The sequence below is a fragment of the Oncorhynchus nerka genome, linkage group LG1 (assembly GCF_034236695.1).
Source record: "Oncorhynchus nerka isolate Pitt River linkage group LG1, Oner_Uvic_2.0, whole genome shotgun sequence".
Taxonomy (NCBI): Eukaryota; Metazoa; Chordata; class Actinopteri; order Salmoniformes; family Salmonidae; genus Oncorhynchus; species Oncorhynchus nerka.
In genome coordinates, this window is record NC_088396.1 from 57,849,662 (window position 1) to 57,855,661 (window position 6,000).

A 6,000-nucleotide genomic window follows, 5' to 3' on the forward strand; every position below is an offset into this window, starting at 1 on the left:
CAACCAGTGGGTCTTGCGACGGGTATAAAGAGATAACCAGTTTACAGAGGAGTATAGAGAGCAGTGATGTGTCCTGTAAGGAGCATTGGAGGCAAATCTGATGGTGGAATGGTAAAGAACATGTAGCCGCTCGAGAGGACCCCTACCTGCTGATCTATACATTACGTCTCTGTAATCTAGCATGGGTAGGATGGTCTTAGTTTGGCAGCTGAGGTGAAAGAGGAGCGATTACAATAGAAGAAACCAAGTCTAGATTTAACCTTAGCCTGCAGCTTTGATATGTGCTGACAGAAGGACAGTGTACCGTCTAGCCATACTCCCATGTACTTGTATGAGGTGACTACCTCAGGCTCTAAACCCTCAGAGGTAGTAATCACACCTGTGGGAAGAGGGACATTCTTCTTACCAAACCACATGACCTTTGTTTAGGAGGTGTTCAGAACAAGGTTAAGGGCAGAGAAAGCTTGTTGAACAATAAGAAAGCTTTGTTGTAGAGCGTTTAACACAACATCTGGGGAGGGGCCAGCTGAGTATAAGACTGTATCATCTGCATATCAAAATGGATGAGCTTCCTACGGCCTGAGCTATGTTGTTGATGTAAATTGAGAAGAGCGTGGGGCCTAGGATTGAGTCTTGGGGTACTCCCTTGGTGACAGGCAGTGGCTGAGACAGCAGATTTTCTGACTTTATATACTGCCCTCAGAGAGGTAGTTAGCAAACCAGGCCAAAGACCCCTCAGAGACACCAATACTTCTTAGTCGGCCCACAAGAATGGAATGGTCTACCGTATCAAAAGCTTTGGCCAAGTCAATAAAAATAGCAGCACAACATTGCTTAAACTCAAGGGCAATGGTGACATCATTGAGGACCTTTAAGGTTGCAGTGACACATACATAACCTGAGTGGAAACCAGATTGCATACCAGAGATAATACTACAGACATCGAGAAAACCAGTCAGTTGATTATTGACAAGTTTTTCCAACACTTTTGATAAACAGGGAAAAATAGAAATAGGCCTATAACAATTAGGATCAGCTTGATCTCCCCTTTAAATAAAGGACAAACCGTGGCTGCCTTCCAAGCAATGGGAACCTCCCCAGAAAGGAGAGACAAGTTAAAAGGGTTGGAGATAGGCTTGGCGATGATGGGGGCAGCAACCTTAAAGAAGAAAGGGGAGACAGGCTTGGCGATGATGGGGGCAGCAACCTTAAAGAAGAAAGGGGAGACAGGCTTGGCGATGATGGGGGCAGCAACCTTAAAGAAGAAAGGGGAGACAGGCTTGGCGATGATGGGGGCAGCAACCTTAAAGAAGAAAGGGGAGACAGGCTTGGCGATGATGGGGGCAGCAACCTTAAAGAAGAAAGGGGAGACAGGCTTGGCGATGATGGGGGCAGCAACCTTAAAGAAGAAAGGGGAGACAGGCTTGGCGATGATAGGGGGGCAGCAACCTTAAAGAAGAAAGGAGAGACAGGCTTGGTGGTGATAGGGGCAGAAACCTTAAAGAAGAAAGGGGAGACAGGCTTGGCGATGATAGGGGGGCAGCAACCTTAAAGAAGAAAGGAGAGACAGGCTTGGTGGTGATAGGGGCAGCAACCTTAAAGAAGAAAGGGGAGACAGGCTTGGCGATGATGGGGGCAGCAACCTTAAAGAAGAAAGGAGAGACAGGCTTGGCGTTGATGGGGGCAGCAACCTTAAAGAAGAAAGGAGAGACAGGCTTGGCGATGATAGGGGCAGCAACCTTAAAGAAGAAAGGAGAGACAGGCTTGGCGATGATAGGGGCAGCAACCTTAAAGAAGAAAGGGGCTAAACCAGCTGACCCAGATGTTTTTTGGGGGTCAAGTTTAAGGAGCTCCTTTAGCACCTGGGACTCAGTGACTGTCTGCAGGGAGAAACTTTGTAGCGGGAAAAGAGGGAGGAGCATCAGGGATAGTCACATTAGAAGGGGTGGGAGATTAGGACATTTTGGACAGGCAAGGAGGCCTGGAGTCAAATAGGAATCCTGACTTAATGAAGTGGTGATTAAAGAGCTCAGCCATGTGCTTCTTGTCAGTAACAACCACATCATCAACTTTAAGGGCCATGGGCAGCTGTGAGGAGGAGGGTTTATTCTCCAGGTCTTTAACCGTTTTCCAGAACTTCTTGGGGTTAGACCCACAGAGAGAGAACGGCTTCTTAAAGTAACTAACTTTGGCCTTGTAACGGCTGTCGTGGGAAGAAGGTGAGGACCAAAGCGCTGCGTGGTAAGTGTTCATATTATTTAATGAAAAAACTGAACACTGAATAACAAACAACAAAGAAACAACCAAACAGTTCTTTCTCACAAAGACTGAAAACACCCACAAAACACAATGGAAAAGAGACTACCTAAATATGGTTCTCAATTGACAGCTACCTCTGAGAACCATACCAGGCCAAACACAGAAATAGAAAATCATAGACAAACAAACATAGTATGGTCAGGGCGTGGGTTGTCTAAAACAAAAGACAAAACAAAGGAACTAAGGTCAGAACGTGACAGGCCTTCCGGATAACCTGAGTGCACATATTTCTAATTTGCCTGAACATGCATCTGCCGAGCCTTTTGCCAAATGCAATTCTTGAGGTGGAGTAACTCTGCAAGATCACGGTCGAACCAGGGGCTGAAACTGTTTTTAATTCTCATTTTCTTTATGGGGGTGTGTTAACAATACCACTGAAAATATTAAAAAAGAAGATCCAAGCGTCTTCGACAGAGGGGATCAAGCTGATTCTATACCATCTTATAGAGGCCAGTTCATGAAGGAAGGCTTGCTCAGTAAACATTTTTAGCAAGCGTCTATGACAAATCAGGACAGGTTGTTTCACTGAGCAGCCATTACGAACACAGGCTGTAAAAACAGTGATCAAGGTCATTCCAGAAAACACCAGACTGATACCTGTTAGGATGATTAAGAAGAGTAGCCTTTTCTGGGTGTTTGGAGTCATACCTTGTGGGATTGGTGATAATCTGAGAACGATTTATGGAGTCCCATTGCTTTAGGACTTGGTCTTGCGGTTTAAGCATGTCCCAGTTTAGGTCACCAAGCAGGACAAATTCAGACTTGGTGTAAGGGGCCAGGAGAGAACTTTAGGGCAGGTAGGGTACAGGACGGTGCTTATTGAGGACGATTGGACCCAGCAAAAAAAGCTTTTTCAAAGTTCTATGCTTAAAACCAGCAAATCAAATTGTTTGGAGACAGACTTGGTGGGGACAACCGAGCACTGAAGGTGATCCTTGGTAAAGATTGCCACTCCCCCACCTTTGGAAGATCTGTCTTGCTGAAAAAGGTTATAACCAGAAAGGTTAACATCAGTATTCAAAACACTCTTCCTTAACCCCCCATTGGGTAGGGGGCAGTATTTCGAAATCTGGATGAAAAGCTTGCCCAAAGTAAACTGCCTGTTACTCAGGCCCAGAAGCTAGGATATGCATATAGATAGAGAACACTCTGAAGTTTCTAAAACTATTAAAATCATGCCTGTGAGTGTAACAGAACTGATTTGGTAGTCGAAAACCAGTGGACAAACTTTTTTGAGGTCATAGGATTTTCCAATAGGTTTCTATGGGACTCCCTTATTGTTAGGAACCTGGTTGCAGTTCCTATGGCTTCCACTAGATGTCAACAGTCTTTAGAAATTGTTCAATGTTTTTCTTTTGAGAAATGAAGAAGTAGTCCTATTCATTGTAAGTGTCACTCCAAGTGGACTCTACTGTTTGGTGCGCGTGAATAGGAAAGTGCTCCACGTTGTTTTTATCCGGTATTAGAAACAGTTTATTCGGTTTTAAATTTGATTGATTATTTACGTTTTAGGGTAACTGAGGATGGATTAGGAACGTTGTTTGAAATGTTTGGACCAAGTTTACAGGTAACTTATTAGATACTTTGTAGGCATGTTGGGCGAGTTGAAACCGGTGTATTTCTGAATCAAACGCACCAAATAAATGGACATTTTTGGGACATAAAGAAGGACATTATCCATCAAAAGGACCATTTGTGATGTTTCTGGGACATTTTGGAGTACCAACAGAAGATCTTCAAAAGGTAAGACATTAATTATATCGCTATTTCTGACTTTTGTGTCGCACCTGCCCGGGTTGAAAAAATATTTTCATGTGTTTATAAGCAGGGCGCTGTCCTCAGATAATCGCATGGTGTGCTTTCGCCGTAAAGCCTTTTTGAAATCTGACACAGCGGCTGGATTAACAAGAAGTTAAGCTATATTTTGATGTATAACACATTTTCAAGAATGTTAAATATTTGAATTTAGTATTTTTGAATTTCACACAATGCAATTTCACCGGATGTTGGCCAGGTGGGAAGTTAACCATGTCTCAGTAATGACCAACACATCTGGATTGGAGCTGTGAACCCACACGTTTAATTGATCCATTTTAGGTATAAGCTTCTCGAGTTAACGTGCAGAAAACCCAGGCTTTTACGAGAGCAGAAATCAGTGAAACAGATATAAGAGCACAAGTCAGAATTGGGGCTGGCAACAGTAGATGGGCCAGGGTGTACATGCACATTTCCAGATATCATCAACAGTAATATAATCAAGGCATGGCAGAGGACAGGGAGAGCTCTGCAGTGCTGATTTATGACATCTGAATGTGCATCAGATGGCAACAAGATCATATTATACAGCAATTTTATCAAGTAACATGAATACAAAGCCGGTGAGAGGTGATTAGAATAGGATGGGAGGCCAAAAGTCTGTGTAACCAATAGAGAGTCAGAGTCCCGAATGTGGGAACAAACATAGTCTGTCTCACGGTTGGGTACAGCAAATTCATAGTCAACTAAGCATGCAGGAGTCATGAGGCAAATATCAAAATACATGTTTTTAATATATAACGACTTGGGGCAAGCCATTGTAAGTTCAGAGTCACTCACCCCAACAGGTGTGTGTGCTAGAGGTGAGCGAAAGCTCGGGAGAAAGGGGGAAGTGTGGTGGGTGTACCTGTACCAGACAGGGGGAGACAGGCCAGGGAGAGTGTGGTGGAGGTACCTGTACCAGACAGTGTGAGACGGGGAACAGAGAGGGGGGAGTGTGGTGGGGTACCTGTATCAGACAGGGGGGAGACAGGCCAGGGAGAGAGGGGTGAGTGTGGTGGGGGTACCTGTACCAGACAGGGGAGACAGGCCAGGAGAGAGAGGGGTGAGTGTGGTGGGGTACCTGTACCAGACAGGGGGAGACAGGCCAGGGAGAGAGGGGTGAGTGTGGTGGGGGTACCTGTACCAGACAGGGGGGAGACAGGCCAGGGAGACCAGAGGGGTGAGTGTGGTGGGGTACCTGTACCAGACAGGGGAGACAGGCCAGGGAGAGAGGGGTGAGTGTGGTGGTGGTACCTGTACCAGACAGGGGGAGACAGACCAGGGAGAGGGTGAGTGTGGTGGGGGTACCTGTACCAGACAGGGGGAGACAGGCCAGGGCAGACGGTGAACAGAGAGAGGTGAGTGTGGTGGGGTACATGTACCAGACAGGGGGAGACAGACCAGGGTGAGTGTGGTGGAGGTACCTGTATCAGACAGGGGGAGACAGACCAGGGTGAGAGGGGTGAGTGTGGTGGGGGTACCTGTACCAGACAGGGGAGACAGACCAGGGCAGACGGTGAACAGAGAGAGGTGAGTGTGGTGGAGGTACCTCCACAGCATGGCCTCCACAGCAGGGGAGACAGGCCCTCCACAGCATGGCCTCCACAGCTACCCTCCACAGAGGGGCAGTGTGGTGGGGGTACCTGCTACCCTCCACAGCTACCCTCCACAGATGGGGAACACTCCACAGATGGCCTCCACAGCAGTGGCCTGGGACAGGTGGCCTCCACAGCATGGCCTCTTGTAGAAAATGCCAGTGAATGGCCTCTTAAACAGCATGGCCTCCACAGGGTCAAAGACCCTCCACAGCATGGCCTCCACAGCTGGCCTCCACAGCATGGCCTCCACAGCATGGCCTCCACTGGTCTACCCTCCACAGCCTAC